This window comes from Muntiacus reevesi, chromosome 18 (genome assembly GCF_963930625.1).
Source record: "Muntiacus reevesi chromosome 18, mMunRee1.1, whole genome shotgun sequence".
Lineage (NCBI taxonomy): Eukaryota > Metazoa > Chordata > Mammalia > Artiodactyla > Cervidae > Muntiacus > Muntiacus reevesi.
The window spans coordinates 56505302-56527840 of NC_089266.1; the positions used below are offsets into that span (position 1 = coordinate 56505302).

Below are 22539 nucleotides of genomic sequence, written 5' to 3' on the forward strand. Positions count from 1 at the left end.
GGAAATGGAAAAGTCCTTTGGTAACCTTTTGAGGAAAGGGATAAAAGGGATGGCAATCAGGTTTCCAAGCAGAGGTTACTTCTCTGAGTTGGTAACAAACTGAAAGTGAAAGTTGCTCAGTCGTGTCTGATTCTTTGTGACCCCATGGACTGTACAGGAGTGGGTAGACTTTCCCTTCTCCAGGGGATCTTCCCGACCCAGGAATCAAACTGAGGTCTCCAACATTGCAAGTGGATTCTTTACCAACTGAGCTATCAAGGAAGATGAAGAAAAGTGGCACATGAGTAGGGTTCAGGAAGAGCTCTGTTCCATAATGGACTCTTCAAGTTCTAGGGTGAGGGAGCTCAAATTTTCAAAGGTTTCAGCAGCCATAGAAGAAAACCTGGAGGAAAGGGCCTTCACTGAGATCATGCCTCATTTCCAAACCCCATCAGATCTGGGAGGAAGACAGAGACAGAGAGTGTTGATCAAGTATGGAATAGGACACTGGAGTGGTGGAGATGGGAGGTGCTGAGGGACCAAATAGGGAGGACTGAGCAGATAAATTGTGGTGGTGATGAGGAGGAGGACAGGGAGAGATGGTGCTGGGAAGGAAAATGAGGGGTGAGTAGAGGTGATTACGGTAATGGTGGAGGTGGGAGGGGATTGGAGCGACCCTGGTGGTGATGGCTCAGGAGACAGATTCTGAACGTGTATTTCTGGGGTGATTATTTTAAATCTTACACTTGTGGGGATTGGTAGGATAGACTCTGGATGGGATTTTTCAACAGATTCAGCAGAAAGATTCTAGATAGGGCAGAATCAGAGGAAGCAAGGAAAAGGCTGATGTATATGACCTCCAAAGACTTAGAATTATCTTTTACTATACTGCTTACAAAGATCAAAGAAATGAATTTACATTTTTAGATATTTATATTTCAGTCTTTTTTTCTTAATTAAGCTTGGATAAAATTAGAAACTGAAATGCTCCATGGTGAGACATATTAGAAGTACCACATGCAGAGACATTTATCTCTAAATTAATGTAACTGACTGGGCAAAGCAGTCAGGGAGACAAGTGGTTTCTTACTATTCTGATAATCTAGGGAGAGAGACACATTTGAGACATGACCAAGTGAAAAATATTACTAGAACTTTTCAAGTAATGGGCAGTAAGCAGTGGAGATTGTAATTATTACAAATATTTTATATTCCATTCATGTCCATTGCTTATTGGACCTTCCTAATGCTATATAATAATATTTTCAAAGACTCATAGAATTAAGAACACTCATTCTTGAATGGGGTAGGTGCCGTATTGATACTCGGTCAAGAGACATGATGTGTGAATTTTCTTTTTTTCTGCTCACTGCCCCTTTGAATAGTGATTAAATCCTCTTGTCAGATTTACAGCTCAAGGAACATTTGAGGTACGCAGCTTTCAGCCCAGCTTCTAGTTTCTATCAGAAATTTAGCTGGTTTGTTCTTGCTATAATAAGTTGAGATCTAATCTTACTCCCCAGTGGCTGCTCATGATACTCTGAACTACTAGAGACCATGTAAGCAACATCAACAATAACACAAATGAATCCAGAGAAAAACAAAAAGCTTTATACTCTGGCTTCAGCCTACAGTATCATGAGTGTTTTGTTTCTCTCTTGATGCTTCTGGTAACTGTTTGTGGGAATATAAGGTAAACAGAAGGGCCACTCTCTTACAACCTTCAAATTCTTTTTCTCTTTCTTCTTCCACTTTCACTGAGGATATCAGCCTCGATTTGGACATGGAAAGCAGTCTTCTTCAAATATCAGTGCTTGATCAGGAGAAGGTAGGTGTTTAGTTTCTGGCTGGCAACAGTTGGGAGAATGGAGTGGTGTATAAAGACCAATGTGTTTTCATACTTTGTTTCAACAGAATGAGTAAACCATCAGTCTCACAGTTTTAGGTTTTCAAGATAATTTTACATTTTTGACATTTCCTGTGTGTCACACATGAATATCTGTTCATTAAGCAGAAAATCATAAAAGTCTATTTCAGAGTTCATGAGCCAGAGGAAATCTAAAAGTGTTGGTTGGATTGAAGCAATGTCCATTCTTTGGATGTTAAAAAGAGCAACCCTACGAAAGGCCCTTTTCATACTGTTCACGGGGTTCTCAAGGCAAGAACACAGAAGTGGTTTGCCATCCCCTTTTCCAGTGGACCATGATTTGTCAGAACTCTCCACCATGACCCGTCCGCCTTGGGTGGTCCTAGATGGCATGGCTCAGGGTTTCATTGAGTTAGATGAGGCTGTGGTCCATGTGATCAGTTTAGTTAGTTTTCTGTGACTGTGGTTTTCATTCTGAATGCCCTCTGATGGAGAAGGATAAGAGGCTTGTGGAAGCTCTGTGATGGGAGGAACTGGCTATAGGGGAATCTGGGTCTTGTTCTGATGGGAGGGGCCATGCTTCAGTCAGCCAGTCAGTTCAGTCCCTCAGTCGTGTCCGACTCTTTGCGACCCCATGAATCACAGCACGCCAGGCCTCCCTGTCCATCACAAACTCCCGGAGTTTACTCAAACTCATGCCCCTCGAGTCGGTGATGCCATCCAGCTATCTCATCCTCTGTCGTCCCCTTCTCCTCCTACCCCCAATCCCTCCCAGCATCAGTGTCATTTCCAATGAGTCAACTCTTCACATGAGGTGGCTAAAGTATTGGAGTTTCAGCTTCAGCATCAGTCCTTCCAATGAATACCCAGGACTGATCTCCTTTAGGATGGACTGGTTGGATTTCCTTGCAGTCCAGGGGACTCTCAAGAGTCTTATCCAACACCACAGTTCAAAAGCATCAATTTTTCGGCATTCAGCTTTCTTCGCAGTCCAACTCTCACATCCATACATGACCACTGGAAAAACCATAGCCTTGACCAGACGGAACTTTGTTGGGAAAGTAATGTCTCTGCTTTTTAATATGCTATCTAGGTTGGTCATAACTTTTAGATCTCTAATCCAATTTTCTGTTGATGAAATCATAAAAGATAATACTGCTGCTGCTGCTGCTAAGTCACTTCAGTCATGTCTGACTCTGTGTGACCCCATAGATGGCAGCCCACTAGGCTTCCCCATCCCTGGGACTCTCCAGGCAGTAACCTGGAGTGGGTTGCCATTTCCTTCTCCAATGCATGAAAGTGAAAAGCAAAAGTGAAGTCAATCAGTCATGTCTGACTCCCAGCAACCCCATGGACTGCAGCCCACCAGGCTACTCCGTCCAAGGGATTCTCCAGGCAAGAGTACTGGAGTGGATTGCTGCACTCAATATGCCAGCAAATTTGGAAAACTCAGCAGTGACCACAGGACAGGAAAAGGTCAGTTTTCATTCCAATCCCCAAAATGGCAATGCCAAAGAATGTTGAAACTACTGCACAATTGCACTCATCTAACATGCTAGCAAAGTAATGCTCAAAATTCTCCAAGTTAGGCTCAAGTTAGGTACATGTTAGGTACAGGCACCTTCAAGTTAGGTACATGACCGAGGACTGCCAGATGTTCAAGCTGGAAAAAGCAGAGGAACCAGAGACCAAATTGCCAACATCTGTTGGATCATAGAAAATGCAAGAGAATTCCAGAAAAACATCTACTTCTGCTTTATTAACTACACCAAAACCTTTGACTGTGTGGATCCCAACAAACTGTGAAAAATTCTTAAAGAGATGGAAATACCATACCACCTGACCTGCCTCCTGAGAAATCATGTAGATCAAGAAGCAACAGTTAGAACCAGATATGGAACAGTAGACTGGTTCCAATGTGGCAAAGGAGTATGTCAAGGCTGCATATTGTCACCCTGCTTATTTAAATTCTACACAGAGTACATCATGGGAAATGCCAGGCTGGATGAATCACAAGTTGGAATCAAGATTTCCAGGAGAAATATCAACAACCTCACACATGCATATAAGACCACCCTTATGGCAGAAAGCGAAGAGGAAGTAAAGAGCCTCTTGATGAAAGTGAAAGAGAGTGAAAAATCTGGTTTAAAACTCAACATTCAAAAAACTAAGATCATGGCATCTACTCCCATCACTTCATGGCAAATAGATGGGGAAACAATGGAAACAGTGAGAGACTTTATTTTGGGGGGCTCCAAAATCACTGCAGATGGTGACTGAAGCCATGAAATTAAAAGATGTTTGCTCCTTGGAAGAAAAGCTATGACCAACCTGGACAGCATATTAAAAAGCATAGATATTACTTTGCTGACAAAGGTCTGCATAGTCAAAGCCATGGTTTTTCCAGTGGTCATGTATGGATGTGAGAGTTGGATCATAAAGAAAGCTGAGCACTGAAGAATTGATGCTTTTGAGCTGTGGTGTTGAAGAAGACCCTTGAGAGTCCCTTGGAAGGACTGATGCTAAAGGTGAAACTCCAATACTTCGGTCACCTGATGCAAAGTGCTGACTCATTGGAGAAGACCCTGATGCTGGGAAACAGTGAAGGCAGGAGGAGAAGGGAATGACAGAGGATGAAATGGTTGGATGGCATCACCGACTCGATGGACATGAGTTTGAGCAAGCTCCAGGAATTGGTGATGGACAGGGGAGCCTGGCATGCTACAGTCCATGGGGTTGCAAACAGTTGGACATGGCTGAGTGACTGAACTGCATTGAACTGATGAAAGGCCCTGATTCCTCTTTTAAAATATGATGAAAGCCATTTCATTCTTATCCAACAATATGCACTTTGGGGCATGCTTGTTATCTTCTCATTTTCAAAAATGGAATTCAGGAAGGGATCTCTTGTTTTTAAATATTAATACATGTACATGAAGTGGTTTATTCCTGAGCACATGAGAATTTTTATAGAGTCTTTTATTCATAAATGAATTAACTACCTTTTACAGTCCCAAACTGATAACACCCTTATCTCAGAAAGCTTTGAGATGCGGTAGCTTCTCTCATGAGTCAATGTATACTCCGTGTGTCATATATACATTCATGTCTGCAAATATAATTAGGAAAATCTTCCCCTTAAAAAATGCTATATCCCAAAACCTAGCAGGAACATTTTTGATTATTCTCTTTTTTGCATTAGAGTCTCCACTATATTCTTTTCAGGGTGAGAGTTAGCTACCTTTAAGGAAAGCTTAATTCTTCTATTTTTAAGGCAAATGGGGTCAGAAATAATTTAAATCACCTCAGAGGACCATGTGTTAGCTCTCGGGAAATACTAATCCCTGAGTTTATGAATCTGGCCCTTTGATGGTTATGTGGGCCAACCCAGCATATTTATTTCTTTTCTTTTCTCAGAACTATTTTAAAAATATAATATAAGTGATTCTTTGGTGGGGGCCCGGATAGAAAAAAATTAAGCTGTTTTTCATGTTGATTCCTTTCTTTTATGGACGATAGCATCATAGATCCAGTCTGACACCCGACACAATCAAATAAGCCAACTATAAAGTGCTCCCCTTCCCGGCTGCATTTCTCTGGCAGCCCTTCAGACAGCCCTTCTGCTGCTTTAAAGGTGTTGGCAGTTTTCTGCTAGATCTACAGCTTTGAGGCCTGGCTAGGGTGGAAGGGTAGAAAAAGCTAGTAAAGGGAAGAGCTTTGTTTACCTGCATCCGACTAATTCTCCAAGGTTTGGTTTACTCACTGCACTTCAAAAAATGCTTCAGGAGAGAGAGAACTCTCAAATCCCTTGATTGCCCATCTGTTTCACCTAAAAATCAGGCTATCCTCCCCTGGTTGCTGTAATATTTCACCTTGCCTTCTGACTTCAGAACTTCAGTTCACATACAGTAGTCAAGAAGAGTGTTTATAACAGAAAAGCTTAATAAAACCAAAGGAGGCTGGGAAATGGGTCACTGACAGGCAGTTATCATTCTTCATGGATTTTTATTTTTGTTATTGTTGTTTTCTTCTGTTTTGTTTTTGGCTAGAGGGTAAAATTCAAGTCTTAAGAACTATGTTGTGACATCCACTACAGACCTCCTCCCCAGAGACGTGCTGCCAGAATGACTTATCCATTTCCTAGATGGAAAACACAGAAAAAAGTGATTGAAGCCTAAAGTGACTTCCACTTGGAATTAATCATTTTTCTAGTTACCCATTTTCTTTTTCCCTCTTTAAGATCAACACAAGGATAAGGAAGCTGACTTTGTGGGCATGCGGTCTATGTGGCCACCGAGTCTGAATCCCCACGCCCAGAAGAGCCTCTTGATATGTTTAATGGTTTTCGGCCCCCTTAAAATTCTTAATATTTGTTGTAAATTATTTAATTGGTTCTGAGGCAAATTAGAGGTAATGCTTATTTTGATGATGAACTGTGGATAATAACAGAAGTACCAGACTGGAAGCTCTCACCTAGGATACATCACTAATTAGCAGTCTGAGCACTGGAAGTTAACCATTAATCTATCTGGTGAACTTGGGGAGTGAGTTAAACTGGAGCAGTAGTTTAAAACAGATGATATGTTCTGCTTGAGGTATCGTGATTTTTTTGCTGCAGGGGGGAAGGGCTTCCCTGGTGGCTCAAATGGTAAAGATTCTGCCTGTAATGTAGGAGACCTGGGTTTGATCCCTGGGTCAAGAGGATCCCCTGGAGAAGGGAATGGCCACCAACTCCAGTGTTCTTGCCTGGAGAATCCCTTGGACAGAGGAGCCTAGTGAGCTACAGTCCATGGGGTTGCAAAGAGTTGGACATGACTGAGCAACTAACACTGCTACTACCGATGGAGGGGAATGAGGGGACCGGCCTCTGGGTGCCTGTTCCTGCTTCAGTGTGAAGAGTGGGTCTTTTGTCTCTTGCATGTTCCAAAGGTCTCTTCAGGGTCAACTATTACTATTCTAGGAATAGTGTTCTTGGAGGTCAGAACTTATGACGTGGGATGAGGTAAAAACAGAGAGGCATAGAGTTCAGTGATTTCTCCAGGATGAAAGGAGTTTATGTAAAGATTTGGACTGGGAGGTGACAGATGCCAAGAAACTTATGATGTCAAATTAAACTCCTTACTTGCCAGCTGAAATACTGTCTGCACAATGAATTCTTCCTTGATTCACCTAGTTTCTTCAGACATTTCTTGCATCTGCACTCCCATAGACCTTAAGATCTTATCACTTATTTGATACAAACATGCTCCTTTAAATAACATTTTGAAATAAAAGTGCTATTGTTAGCATTGCAGTACTATATTTTTTGTTTCTAGTAGAATAAAAGTTTCATTTGGATGGCCTACCTCCCCAGCCAGTTATAACTTAGAACATGGTAATCTATCAAAAATAGTTTTGACTGTGTTTATGGAATGGATAAATAGATTATAAGCTCCTTGAAGATGGACAAAATTAATTTCTACTTCATGTATGTCTCTCAAGACCGAGCAGAAAATTATGTGTATTCCACTGATACTGTTATGAAGTGATTTAACAATTGCTTCCCGGGCATGTTGCCTGGGGGGGGGGGGGCGGTTTATGAAGGTACACAGAAAGTTTTAGTATACAACAAAATAGGAAGTTCATATTCAGCTTAATTTTCTGGAGGAAACTGATCTTCCTTTAAAAAAAAGTCTCAAATAAGCAAACACACAAACAAATAAATAAGCAAACACACAAACAAATGAGAAATGTAAAAGAGAAGGAAAAAGCAGCCTGTTTTTCATTTTCTAGCACAGTGACTTAAGTGCACAGAAAATCCTAATCTTTCAGAGGAAGTTATCCAAATGGAAATTATCCTCAAAAACAGTCCCAATTTCAGTGCTCAGCTTGTAGAGCATAGACCAGCAGCTTCCTGAAACTGTAGCCTGAATTTTGCAGGTCATGTTGGAAAAAAAATAAAATTCCCCTTAGAAATTATTTGATTCACAGTCAGTCTTTAAAGACCATATTTTAACCAAACATATAAACCAAGAATCAGAGCTTAGTGCCCTGAAACAAGAAGTATAGATAGAAACCTACTGTACATTCCACAAAAGTTTCCCTAAGACCAAGAGAAATTTGACCAAAGTTAGGCAATTATACACCACACTAAGAATGAACAGTTTCAAGTCGGCCATAAAGAAGGAGACTAAACCCACCTCCTCATACAGGTATATATGGAAAAATGTCTTTTGTGGTGGGGGGCGGGAAGATAAACTAGCTAAGCAACTCCTACATTTTGGGTGAACAAGAAAAACCCACATCCAAGAAGGCAGGAAAGACTGAAACACAAATCTCCCCAGAAGCCTGACCCCCGGCAGGGTAACCCATGATTGGAGAGAACCCCAAATCCTGGGCTGCTCTGGAAGGAGTGAAGGGTTTTCACCCCCACATCTAGCCTTTAAAACGTGCACTTCAGACAGGAGCCCCCAAAGCATCTAGCTCTGAAGCCAACTAGACTATAGCAAACTGAGAAATAATCCTTACAGGCTTTGCATGGACTCAGCCACCCTCAGGCCCAGCACAGAGGCAGCTATCTGAAAAAGGCCCAGTCTCTACGGAAGAGGCTCTTCTTAAGAGTATTGGCCTGAGAGGCAGGCATCTGATTTAACACACATCCAGGGATCTACTGAAATACTCTCCAAAAAGACAGAGGCTGATGGATGCCATCTTTGTGGTCTGCCTGTATTCATGAGTTTGTTTTTTTTTTTAATTTTAGATTTAACATATAAGTGTGATCACACAGTGTTTGTCTTTCTCTGACTTGTTTTACTCAATGGTTTCTTTCACCTGTACTGTCACAAGGGCAGACTTTTCTTTCAGTGGCTGAATAACATTCCATATATATGTATACACACACTCACTGTTTTTTCTTTATCCATTCATCCATCCATGGGCAATAAGTTTGTTTCCATGTCTTGGGTATTGTAAATAATCCTGCGAAGAAAATGAGAGTACTGATATCTTTCTGAGATAGTGGTTTCATTTCCTTCAGATATATATCCAAAAGTAGCATTGTGGGATCATATGGTAAATTCTATTTTTAATATTTTGAGGAACCTCCAAATTGTTTTCCATAGTGGCTGTGTCAATGTACATTCCCACCAACAGCGTACAAAGTTTCCCTTTTCTCCACATCCTTGTCAGCATTTATCTCTTTCTTTTGGATAATAGATGGTTTAACAACTAGGAGGTGATATCTCACTGGAGCTTTCATTTCTGTTTCCCTGGTAATTATTGTAGTTGTGTACCTTTTGGCCATTTGCATATTCTCTTTGGAAAATGGTCTGTTCAAGTCGTTTGTCCATTTTAAAATCAGGTTTTAAAATGGCTTCACTGTTGGAAGGGCCACTGTGAGCAGGCAGGCTGCTGGCTGTGTCCCGCTGCTAGGTGAGGTCACAGGCTGGGCTCTCGGGCAAGGCACAGACAGTTTTCAGCCATCCAGGGGTGCTGTGGGACGGGCTCTGTGGTTTTGCAGGGTCACCGTTCAGGTTCCCTGGTTGTGCTGGGCCAGTGGCTAAGCTCAACCTTTGGGCAGGGCTGCAGGTTGAACTTCTGCCCAAGTGGGCCTGTCGGACAGGCTCCGTGGCCGTGCATGTGTGACTGGAAGCTATGCTCAGCGGCTGAACAGAGCTGCAGCTTCGATTCCTTATGTTCTGTGGATCAAATTGACATGCATCACTCTAAAAATTCTCACTCTGGGCAACGCAGTACCAGACACTGTTCCACAACATTTCAGTTGAAATCTAAGTTAAAATACATTTTAATAATTGAAATACTTCATCAAGATCCACACAGCTATTGGGCATTGAATTTGGAATTTGAATCCCTTCTTTGTCTGATTTTAAACCCTGTTTTATTCCCAGATGTTTTATTCCCAGTGCATGAAGTTCAACGTATTTTGTTTGGGCTCCACAGTGTTTTATTAAAAGGGCTTTTAATTATATATATGATAATCTTTGGATTAATATGTATAAATATCTTTTGGAAGATGAAAAATAAAATGACTGAGTTGAAATACATACTGGGTGGGTTTAAGAGAAGATTAAATGGAGCAGAGGAATAGATTAGTAAACTTGAAAGAATATCCAGAATAGAACACAACAGAGGAAAAAGACGAAACAAAAAATAGAGTGTCAGTAAGCTAAGAGATAATGTCAAACGACCACATAATTATGAAACTGGAGTCCTTGAGGGAACAGACTGGCCATTGGCAATGGCCTAAAATTCTATAAAAATGTGCAGATGGGCCAATATTTGGTCAAGGCAGCCAATGCTCAGATACCTGCTTGAGATAGAGCAAAATTTTCCGAGACATGGTCCCATCAGGAATTCCCTGGTTAAGGGAAGAGGCCCTCTGTCATGTGTGGCCAAGGCACTGCCTTTCTGAAGCATGTGAGATCATTCAGCTGATCTCAGGGGGCTGCTGAGGTTGTTGCCAAGGGATCTGAGAGAGGGGTGAACTCCTTTAAGACTATAGTATTTAGCAGGGACCATGGAGGGGTGAGGCCAGTCCCTCTGGTTAGGAGAGGTACAGCAGAGAGCCCAGATTTGGGTCTAGCCCTTAGCAAGGAGGCTTCCCTGGCTAAGCGATGCTTGCAGGTGCCACTTCCATGGCCCTGGGCATGACCGGAAGCTTCATGTAGAGGGTCTCAGGCTAAGGGATCTCTGTTCCTGAGAGAGCCCAGTATGTAGCCAGCAATTACCACCTAGTGGCATAGAGCCCGGGACCCAGGAGAAGGGCAGCTTCTTATATAAGAATCCCATGGAGAGCTTACGGCCATCTTAGGTGGTCCAGAAACTCTGGGACACATACATGAAAGGAGTTTACTAAAGTCTTTAGAATGAAGGCGTCTCTGTAGAACCTTAAGGGAGGGTACCTACTGTTTTGTAATTTGGAAAGATTCTACAGACTTTCTTTGGAGGTGACCCTGTTTAGAATGGGAAGATTTACAAATAATGACGTAAATGGGTTTAAGTAAAAATTTGTATGCTGCTTCTAGAACCCTCTAAAGCCTGAAAGATGTTGGGCTTGTTTTATAGTTGTAGAGGCTGAGAGTCCATAGCTGTTTATTGACAGTGTCAGGGATGGAGTGGCATTTGATTTACCAAATAATTTTCAGGAATTTAATTGAGGCTTTGAACCATGTTTGAGGCAACAGCTCATCCCCGCCTTTTTGAGCTCTTTTATGAGTATTTGTATTTACCAAATATAAATGAGTCATCTTGGAAGAGAATTTCATCAATGTAATGTCATATCTGTGCTCCAGGAGAAAGCTGAGTGCAGTTAAGATGTTGCCTGTAAAGATTATGTGTGATTAAAGCTGCTGAGGTACCCAGTGGCTAGATGTATATATATATATATATAGTACACACACACACACACACACACACATATATATGTACACACATATATATATGTACCCATATATAAAATGTCCCTTCAGAAATGATGGCAAACCACAGTTGAGAGATGGCTGAAAAAGGCACTAAATGGAACATAGCCAAACCTATAATGGTGAATATTTACTAGTTCCTGATTAGATAGAGTCAATAATTTCAATCATATGCGTTAATGGTGGGAACATGGAATTACATTTGAAGTAATCTACTGTGAAGCACCATTCACTCCTACTGAGTTTAAGAATAGACCAAATTGAGCTGTTAGGTGGAGAAGTGATGGGGATAATCATCCCTTATATAAGCTGGTGTCTCTGTGAAAGCCCTGTTTACTTTACCCTGGGCCGGATTAACTGCACAGTCCCTCCCGGGCTCACTTGTTTTCATTTACATTGGCAGGCTGGATCCTATAGGCATTTGTATGCTACACTTCGGGAAGCCAGTCACCTACATGAGTTAAACCCCCCAAACATACTAACCTTCCTAAAGGAACCTCCATATCACCTGTCTATTTTTTCAGATTCTCCAAAGCAAATGGTTCTTCTAGAAACAGTTGGCATGCAGTTAATATGTTGAGTTTGAAATTGACAGTTCACTAACTTCCTTCTGTGAATTAAGCCAACTTGGAAGACATTGTAATATGCAAGTTGGTGTCTGAACTGGGTCTGGGTTTTGGCTTTTCCACTTACTAACATTGCAAAAAGAACAAGTCAGTTCCCTCCCTAAGCTTATTTATAGAATGGAGGTATAATATCATGTATTCTAAAGTTATCATGTATCTTCAATGAAATCTAGTTTATTGACTACAAAATGGTTAATCAATGTGTAGCCTTCAGCACACCCCCCACACTTTTTTTTCCAAAGGCATGTTCCCACCTTAGACATTGTTGTAAACAATCAATTACATTTTAATTTTTCATAGGATGTCCAGAAGGGTCCTCTTCTCTTTAGGCTAACTCTCTCATAGCTGTTTATAGCTTTGTTGGACTTTACTTATACCGTGTTTAGGTACCTTGATCACTTATTTCTAGAATTTCCTCTGATTTTTAAGTTTGAAGTAGAAATCTGAACTTGCTTCTACCTTAGGAAATTCATTTCCTGTGACAGTGCATGTAGCAGATGGTGTTCTCTGATCCTTCTGCTATACTCTGAAGGGTGAAGGTGGTTTGCATTTTTTTTTCTTGATGATACTATTTCTTGTGAATGAAGAACATGAAAATAGAACTCACTGCCTACTCCACTTCTGCTTAGAAAACTGTCCTTCAGCTTTGCTCATTTGTATCCATCCTTTAAACCTTTCCACAGCCCACTTCTCCTCCTCCCTAAGACAGCTAAACTCCCTTCTTCCATCTGACAACACGTCTCCCACACACCTTATATAATACTGGAAAAGAAGAGACCTTACATATCACCAAGTGTAATATTTTGAATTATTTTTCAAGCCAAATTTGCTCAATTTTCCTTAGCCATAAATAAAAAGAAGATTAGAACTTTGTAAACCAGTTTTCAAGCAAGCATGTGTCTTAATATGGAGCTACCCTTGTGGTTCAGATGAAAGAATCTGCCTGCAGTGCAGAAGGCCTGGGTTCAATCCCTGGATAGGGAAGATCCCCTGGAGAAGGAAATGGCTACCCACTGTAGTACTCTTTCCTGGAGAAGTCAGTGGACAGAGGAGCCTGGTGGGCTGTAGCCCATGGGGTTGCAAAGAGTCACACACGACTTAGCAACTTTCACTTTCACTTTTTTCACTTTTCATATCTAAATATTAGTCACTTAAATACAAATAAAAGATGCAAACTGTATACAGAGTGGATAAACAACAAGATCCCGTTGTATAGTACAGGGAAGTATGTTCAGTCTCCTGCGACAAACCATATTGGAAAAGAAGAATAAAAATAGATACAAATAATATATACCTGATGCAATAATTTAAACATTATGAAAGTATTTAGAGTAAGATTAATAGTGTTTTGAGAAAGGGAAGTATCATATGACATCCATTGTATGTGGAATCTAAAAAGAAATGATACACGTGAACTTTCTATAAAACAGAAACAGATTCACAAACTTAGGGAACAAGCTTATAGTTGCTGGGGGGATGGATGGGGGAAGGGGTAGTTAGGGAGCTTAGAATGGACATTACACACTGCTGTATTTAAAATGGATCACCAACAAGGATCTCCTATATGGCACATGGAACTCTGCTCAATGTTATGTGGCAGGCTGGATGGGAGAGGCGTTTGGGGAAGAATGGATGCTTGTATGTGAATGACTGACTCCCTTTGCTGCTCACCTGAAACTATCACTACATTGCTTGTTAATCGGCTATATTCCAATACAAAATTAAAAGCTTTAAAAAAATTAATAGTGTTTTTTCTCAAGCTCCAATTCTGCTCTTTTCAATGTACCCACTGTTAAAAATAAAGTTGTCATTCTATATATTTTATTTATTTATGCAAGATTATACCAATTACATACACATATAATTTTATTTTAAAAGCAAGATCACAATGTGTGTTATTCTGGATTTTTTTCACTTCACTCTATTTCATGAATACATTTTCAAGTCAACACTCAAAGATATAACTCAGTTTTTAAAATAAGTACATTGTATTCCATACTAGGAATGTGTATCATTTCCTCAAACATTCTCACATTGAGAGAAGTTCCAATTTTCCCAGGTTTTTTGCTAATAAAATGATGTCTTTATAAACATTCATATGTCTATATTTTATTTTTAAAATGAATTCCTGGAGGTAGGATTGCTTGGTTAAATGATGTCTGCATTATAAATTTTAATATATACTGCCACAAGGCTATTTAAAAATTGTTGCAAGTTAAACCTTTCAACAATGCCTGAGTAGACTTGTTATTTCCCTGTTTCATGAAATGTTAAAATTTTTCAGTTGGAAGGAAAAATTTTGCCTTTTAAAAATGTGTGTTTATTTTGTGTTTTGTCAGTTATTCTGCTTGATTCTATTTTCATATTGGGCTCTTGCATTTCATTTTCTATGATTGTTTCTTCAGATACATTTGTTCATTTTTATTGTTTTATTTATTCTTTCCTAATCAATTTGAAGGATCTCTTTGTAAATTAATAAAAATTATTCTTTGCCTTTCATATGTAACACAGTATTTTCCCATTTGTCTTTTATTTTTTGATTTTGTATGTAGTATATTTGCCATAAAAATGTTTCTAAGCTTTATGGAATTAATTTTTAAAATGCTCCTAGATTTTCTGCTTTCCTTAAGAAAATGTTGACAAGGAGTGGGTATTTTTTGAAACTCTTTATTTTGTGTTGTGGTATAGCTGATTAACAAACAAAGTGGTAATAATTTCAGGTGAATAGAGAAGGACTCAGCCATAAATACACATGAATCTATTCTCCCCCAAACTCCCTTCCCTTCCAGGCTCGCACATAACATTGAGCAGAGTTCCATGTGTTATACAGAGGGTCCTCGTTGGTTATCCATTTTAAGTAGAGCACTGTGTACATGTCCATCCCAAACTCCCTAACTATCCCTTCCCCCTAGCAACAATAAATTCTCCTCTAAGTCTGGGAGCCTGTTTCTGTCTTATAAGTAAGTTCATTTGTATCACGTCTTCTTAGATCCCACATATCAGGGATATCATACTGCATTTCTCCTTTTCTGTCTGACTTACTCCACTCAGTATGATACACTCTAGGTCAAGAAGTGGATATTTTAAATAGAAGATTTTACAGACAAATTCTCATATTTTTCTCATTTTGAAAAACTCATTCAGACTTAAAACCTTAGGCTAGACTTCCATTGCACATAAGGAGTTTTCTCACAGCGTGTTCTCATCTATTTGGAAGTGTGCCTTCATGAATCACAAGTTTAAATGACTGTACCAGTTGTGGATTTATTGCATCTTAGTCTGGAATATACTCTTCTTCACTGTGCCTTGGATTCTGGAGCTGGTTCCTGTAGACGTTTCTTCTTCCCCGCTGGCACAATGTAGTTCTGATAATAAAGTGTGCTGGCGCAGTTCTGCAAGTCCAGGGCAGGAAGAGGTTTTCCTTCTTTCAGTCTGCTGCGACAGCCACCGCGTTGGTGTGTGTGCAGATAATGGTGGGAGCCGTGCTCACCTCTGCAGCCTCACGGTCTGGTTGCAGCCGTCACTCTCCAGCAGTTTTTTCTTCCATCGGCAGCTGGCTGGCCTCTAGTCTAGCTGTAGGGCTGCCCATCGGCAAGCGGCTTCTCCACAACTGGCTGTGCGCTCCTGCAGCAGCCATACCTTTCCTTAGAGATTTGAATTCAGTTTGTGGAAAGGACTCCGACAAGTTTCTGTATTCCGTCCTTGTTTATTTCCCCAGAGCCCTAGAAACAGTGCTGCTTGCTGCAATTACAACTTCAATTGCTCTATGCCATAGAATTCTCTCTGACTGCTTTTAGTGTTAACCATTCTTTACTCTTTATATTAAATTTTTATATTAAAATTTCCTTGTTAAATTACTGGTGTGATGTCTGCCTCTTGAGTTGGCCTTATCTGAAATGTAAACATAATGTTAAGGTTTTTGGGAGAAAGCAGATAATCCTGGCTACTGTGCATCAATAAGGATGGGTATGTAGATTTACCTTAGAAGACAAAGTTACAAATATTCACCGCAGTGACAAATGAAGGCAATGTGATAGGTAGATAAAATTCCCAGTTATAGAACGCGTAGTAGTTTCCCAATCTATTGTAGTTTGTCTTTTGCCTTACCATGTTTGTCATAACTATGGATCACCTATACTTTTATTATTAATATTTTCCCTTCAACCAAACCATAGTTACTTGCTTTTAATTTTCATACAGTCTTAGGTTCACAGAAAAATTAAGCAGATTGTGCAGATCAATCCATTTTAAACTTAAATAACTTATTCAAAAATTAACTTATAAAATGGTAGATAGTAAGAAAATATATTTGCCACAAAGAATCAACTGATAAAAAGTATTTAATTATTAAAATGAAATATTCACATATGAACAAAAATCATGTGTTATAACATTATATGTACTGTGTTTGAGAAAGAGTACACCAGAATATCTCAGAGGCAAGTCTCCTTCTCTCCCTCAAATTCTGGACTATGGGCACAACTATGTTCACATGCTTTTTGTTGGGTTATTTAAGGAGGGGGGAAGATCAATCGTTCCAAAAAGCTATCTTTTATAAACAACAAGAATATCTACCTATCTATCTAAACATCTACATTTGCATTTGTGTACGTATCCACAAATATTTCCAAATACATGGCTAGTATCTAACATAACGTCTCAATCTATATACCATCATTTCCTTTTTACTGGGGATTTGTTCACTTACTTGACGGACTGACATAAATCAGCCCCATCATTATCCCTCAGCTATTCCTGACATTTTTATTTAAAACATAACCTTGAAAGGACAAAAACAAATTGCTTTCTCCATACTCTGTAAAACTCTATGGCAATCAAATAGTGCTATTCATGATTCATCAGCTATCAGGAAATGCTTTCAGGGAAGATAATGAGGAAGAAATTTCAAGGATTTTCTACTTTTGTTGAGTTCGAGCAAAGCAGGTGTGGTTGCTGTTGCCACAGTAACAGATCTGTCTGCATTAGTTCATAGCTTTGTCTTTAATAATAAGAAATTGGGTTCTCTGTGTGTGTGTGCATGAATGTTTGTGTACTTCTATTCCACTCAACATTAGATTTGTGAGCTAGCTTTATCGTAATGGGATATGTACATAGAGATCGATTTAAGGGCTAAATCAGTCTATTTTTAAACCTAAGGAATAGACTGTTCCCTCTTTTTACTAATAGCAATAACATTGCAATGAACATACATGTACATATCTCCTTGAATGTGTAAAATAATCTTTAGAGAGCTTAAAATGGAATTTATGAGTTAGGGTTAGTATTTTATTAATTTTCAATTTTATTGGATGGACCAAAATTAAATTGATTGTATAAAAGTACAATATATCTTTGTACTTATACAATACTGTATAAAAAGCAATATATGTTTCTATTTTCCCATATTGTTTCCAAAAGTTAATTTCATGAATTTTATTAATTTCATCCAGTTAAATAAATGTGTGAAATAGTGTCACATTTTAAATCTACACTTTCTCAACTGGTAGTGAAATATATTATTTTTTCATATATTTATTGACCATTTATGTTTTCTTCTTTGTAAATTGCTATTGCAATATCCTTTGCTCATTTTTATGATCCCATGCCAGCCTTTTAGGCATATCTTTTCCATTCATTTATAACAGTTCTATTAATATTTTTCTATTCCTACATGGCAGTTCATCAGTTCGCACAGGCAGGGTTCTGCTGTATCAACAACCTCCATTCTCACTGGCCTCATGCAACAAAGGTCATAGAAGTCTACTGTGGGTTCAGATGTCTCTTCAGGAAAGCTGTCCTCTATGTAAACATTCAGCAATCTAGACCGCTCTCAGCACAAATTCTCCTCCATAATTCCTGTGAAGGGAAAGAGAGCTGGAAGTTCTCACACTGGCAATTAAATTCTTACAAACTGATAATATGATAATATGTCTAGAAATGACACATTGCCTTCTCTCACAACACATTGGCCAGAACTAGCCACTGGCCAGAACTGACCCAGTTTAACTGCTTTGGGCGGGAAAGTATAATACTGGTACATGCATAAAAGGAGAAGAGGGTGGCTTATGAACATTACTAGATATTTTACCACAGAAAGATTTAAAGCAGTGTGGGCATTTATTCTTCCTGATAAACTTTGCAATTATTTTAAGTTCTCTCCCCAAATAGCATTGGAGCTTTAATTAACATGGCTATACAGTTTCAGAAGAGAAGACTCTTGAGAGATCCTTGGACAAGAAGGAGATCAAACCAGTCAATCCTAAAGGAAATCAACCCTGAATATTCACTGAAAGGACTGATGGTGAAGCTGAAGCTCCAATACTCAGGCCACCTGATGTGAACAGGTTCATTGGAAAAACCCTGATGCTGGGAAAGATTGAGGGCAGGAGGAGAAGGGGGCGACAGAGGATGAGATGGTTGGATGGCATCACAGACTTGATGGACATGAGTTTGAGCAAGCTCTGGTGATAGTGAAGGACAGGGAAGCCTGACGTGCTGCAGTCCTTGAGGTCGCAAAGAGTTGGATATGACTACATGACTGAAGGACAATTACAACAACATGACAACTGAAAGAACGCTCCTTTTAGTTTGAATAGATTGCGAGAATAGAATGGAATAGAATGCTCCTTTTAGTCTAATGGATTATTTTAGATTTTTACAGGTAATAATACTGAATATAATATATTCAATAATAATATTGAAAACAATACCTTTACCCAGTTCTTTCTCATGTCTGTATATTTTTTGTATAAATAAATATCATTTTTCTGTTTAACAACAGTTTCAATAGTAAGTAGCCCAGCAGGCTCCTCTGTTAGCAACAGTTAAAACTGGACATGGAATAACAGACTGGCTCCAAATAGGGAAAGGAGTACGTCAAGGCTGTATATTGTCACCCTGCTTATTTAACTTATTTTCAGAGTACATCATGAGAAATGCTGGGCTGGAGGAAGCACAAGCTGACTCAAGATTGCCGGGAGAAATATCAATAAACTCAGATATGCAGATGACACAACCCTTATGGCAGAAAGTGAAGAAGAACTAAAGAGCCTCTTGATGAAAGTGAAAGAGGAGAGTGGAAAAGTTGGCTTAAAACTCAACATTCAGAAAAAGATCATGGCATCTGGTCCCATCACTTCATGGCAAATAGATGGGGAAATAGTGGAAACAGTGACAGACTATTTTTGTGCTCCAAAATCACTGCAGATGGTGATTGCAGCCATGAAATTAAAAGACACTTGCTCCTTGGAAGAAAAGTTATGACCAACCCAGACAGCATATTAAAAAGCAGAGATATTACTTTGCCAACAAAGATCCATCCAGTCAAAGCTATGGTTTTTCCAGTAGTCATGTGTGGATGTGAGAGTTGGACTATAAAGAAAGCAGAGTGCCGAAAAAATTGATGCTTTTATGAACTGTGGTGTTGGAGACGACTCTTGAGAATCCCTTGGACTTCAATGAGATCCAATCAGTCCATCCAAAAGGAAATCAGTCGTGAATGTTCATTGGAGGGACTGGTGCTGAAGCTGAAACTCCAATACTTTGGCCACCTGATGCAAAATACTGTCTCCTTTGAAAAGACCCTGATGCTGGGAAAGATTGAAGGCAGGTAGATAAGGGGATGACAGAGGATTAGATGGTTGGATGGCATCACTGACTCAATGAACATGAGTTTGAGTAAACTCTGGAAGTTGGCAATGGACAGGGAGGCCTGGTGTGCTGTGGTCCATGGAGTCACAAAGAGTCGGACATGACTGAGTGACTGAACTGAACTGAACTGAAATGGGGCCCCTCTGTCCGTGGAATTCTCAGGCAAGAATACTGGAGTGGGTAGCCATTCCTTTCTCCAGGGGATCTTCCTGAGCCAGGGATCAAACCCAAGTCTCCTGCATTGCAGGCAGATTTTTTATCATCTGAGTCACCAGGGAAGACCATAGTGGTAATATTCACATGCAATGTTATCTTATCACTATAATGAGAATGACTTTAGAATTTTACAATTGAAAATGACATTTATTATCAGTTTATTATTTCACACTCTACATGATTAAGGTACGAAGGTGATTAAAAGTAGATATTAAGTTTTATAAGTTATCTTTTCAGTATCAAGATAATCACATGATTTATCTATTTTGACCTACTGATATGATGAATTAGTTTAAAATTTTTTCCAATTACAAAGCTAACTGAGTCACATTATACTTTTAATTGTTTATGGATTGAATTTACTATTATCTAGAATTTTTCCATCAGTACTTTTAGTTATGTGCTTAGTTGCTCAGTCATGTCCGACTCTTTGTTATCCCGTGGTGGCTCTGTCCATGAGATGCTGCAGGCAAGAATATTGGAGTGGGTTGCCATGCCTGCCTCCAGGGGATCCACCCAACCCAACCTAGGTCTCCCATGTTGCAGGTGGATTCTTTACTGTCTGAGCCATCAGGGACGCCCCTGGCCTAAACTTTAGTTCTCTTTGTGCTATCTTACATCTTGCTGTCAAGATCTGCCAGCTTTGTATGACGAATTGCAGAGTTATATCTTTTTTCTTTTCACTACAATAGTTTAGGTGGCATTTGAATTATCTGTTAATTAAAATTTTGCGAGGAATCACTTATAACAATATTTGGAACTGGAATTGATTTTTGATTTTATTTCTCAATTCCTTCTTCATTCATTTTTTTATTCTCTTACCCTTCTTGGGACAATTTTGGTCATTTTTGCTTGCTTAGAAAATAGTCATTTTATTGTAATTTTCAAATATAAGCACAGAATTATAGACTATCCAACCATTTAAAATATCCTCTACATTAATGGTAACATTTCTTTTCATACTACTTTTGGGGATTATATTCTCCTTATAGCATTTCTTTATTATTTCTTTCTTCTTGCCATTCTTTGTCTAATTTGATGTTAGTTTTTTATAAATTACTGCGCTGAATGCTTGATTTATTTTTATCTCTTATTTAATGATGACATCAATTATAGTATAAAATTTCACCACAAAAAATTAGTCCATATCCCATAAGTTTTACCATAAACTATTCTCTTCACTGTTGCTATATATATTGTCTTGTAAAATCAGCTTTATTTTCTTCTCTTGCCCAACTGTTATTTCAAAAAGTCTTTTCTATTTTTAAATGATTGATTTTTTGGTTGGCAATTTTGTTTTTATTTCAGACTTCCTGCATTATTTATATGGTCATTTTATGTCTTTTTTTTTTTTTTTTTTGCTGTGAAATATTTTAGTTTCTTTACCTTGTTCTGTTAATAGTGTGTACTGATTTTAATGTGTTCTAGGTCAATGTGAAGCATATGTTATTCCTATTTGCAGGGTACAGAGATATACATCCTTCTAATAACTTTTGTCTCTAAGTTCAAAGTTGACCCCTCGCAATCCATGCTCCATGCTGCTGTTGAGGAGGATTGAGGAGGAAGGTTCACGAAAGGAACTGGTTTGGGCTATAATTAGGCACAGGGAGAAGCATCAAATGTCTGTGGGTAACTGAGACACTATGTGAGAATTGCCTCAATATATCTGGTTTTGTTTCCTTTTACATGCCTTAGCATTCTGCATTTTTGATTATGTTCTGAATTCTCTAGATCATAGAATATTTTACATATTAAAAAACAAAGTGCACTAGTTAAACAGTAGGAACCACAGTCCTTGCTGTTCTCATTTTTTGTTGCTGTTCTTTGGTTTTTATTTCATAATCATACATTTAACTTTGCAACCCAGTTAAACTTAGAAGGGGATGAGGAAAATATGAAACTCAAAGGACTGCAGTGAGAACACAAAGATTATAGGATATTTCGAGCAGATGGGGGTGAAAGGGTGCTCTCCTCAGCTACAGAAGGACCGGTCTGGTGGTGAAGTTAAACACAGGTCAAATTTATGAGATTTGTCCACAGTCAGCAATGGTGATCTTGCTGATCTTGCCATTCCAGGACCCAAAGAGCTCCATGTCACCCACAATGTTCATGCCCTCCCTCACCTTGCCAAAGACCACATGCTGGCCATCCAATGACACAGTCTTGGCAGTGCAGATGAAAAAATGGGAATCATTTGTGTTGGGGCCAATGTTTGCCATGGACAAGATGCCAGGACCCATATGCTTCGGGATGAAACTCTCATCAACAAAATTCTCCCCATAGATGGACTTGCCACCAGTGTCTTTATGGCATATGAAGTCACCACCCTGGCACATAAATCCCAGAATTATTCTGCGAAAGCAGGACTGGCACGTAATAAATCATCAGCAATTTTTGAATAAACAAGTTTTTGGGGTACTTAATTTTTATAAACAAGATTTAAAGTTCAAGTGAAAGGTTCTACACTGTAAGACTCATAAACAGAAGGACTTGAATTTGAGCCTAGATCTTCTGATACTGAATCAGATTTTTCCTACTGAAGTGCTTCTTAAAATTTTGCAAATTCCTTTTGCAGCCAAACAAGAACAGGCAGAGTTAAGGTAAAATTCTGCAAAATTTAATGGATTTGGGGTTTTGCCAGTTTTTCATTTGGCATCTATCTCACATACGTTAAATTTTTGTAAAATAGTTATATATATATATGTATATACCTATATGAAATTGAAACAGTAATTATCTCAGTATTTTAAAACAGAGCAAAGGATTGACGAAGAATTACTGAATG

General features: G+C 39.0%; 1 pseudogene; it reads right to left on the reverse strand.

The window, feature by feature from the left end:
• Positions 1–21702: 21702 nt before the first annotated feature.
• On the reverse strand, positions 21703–22135 carry LOC136149678 (peptidyl-prolyl cis-trans isomerase A pseudogene; annotated as a pseudogene).
• Positions 22136–22539: the final 404 nt, after the last annotated feature.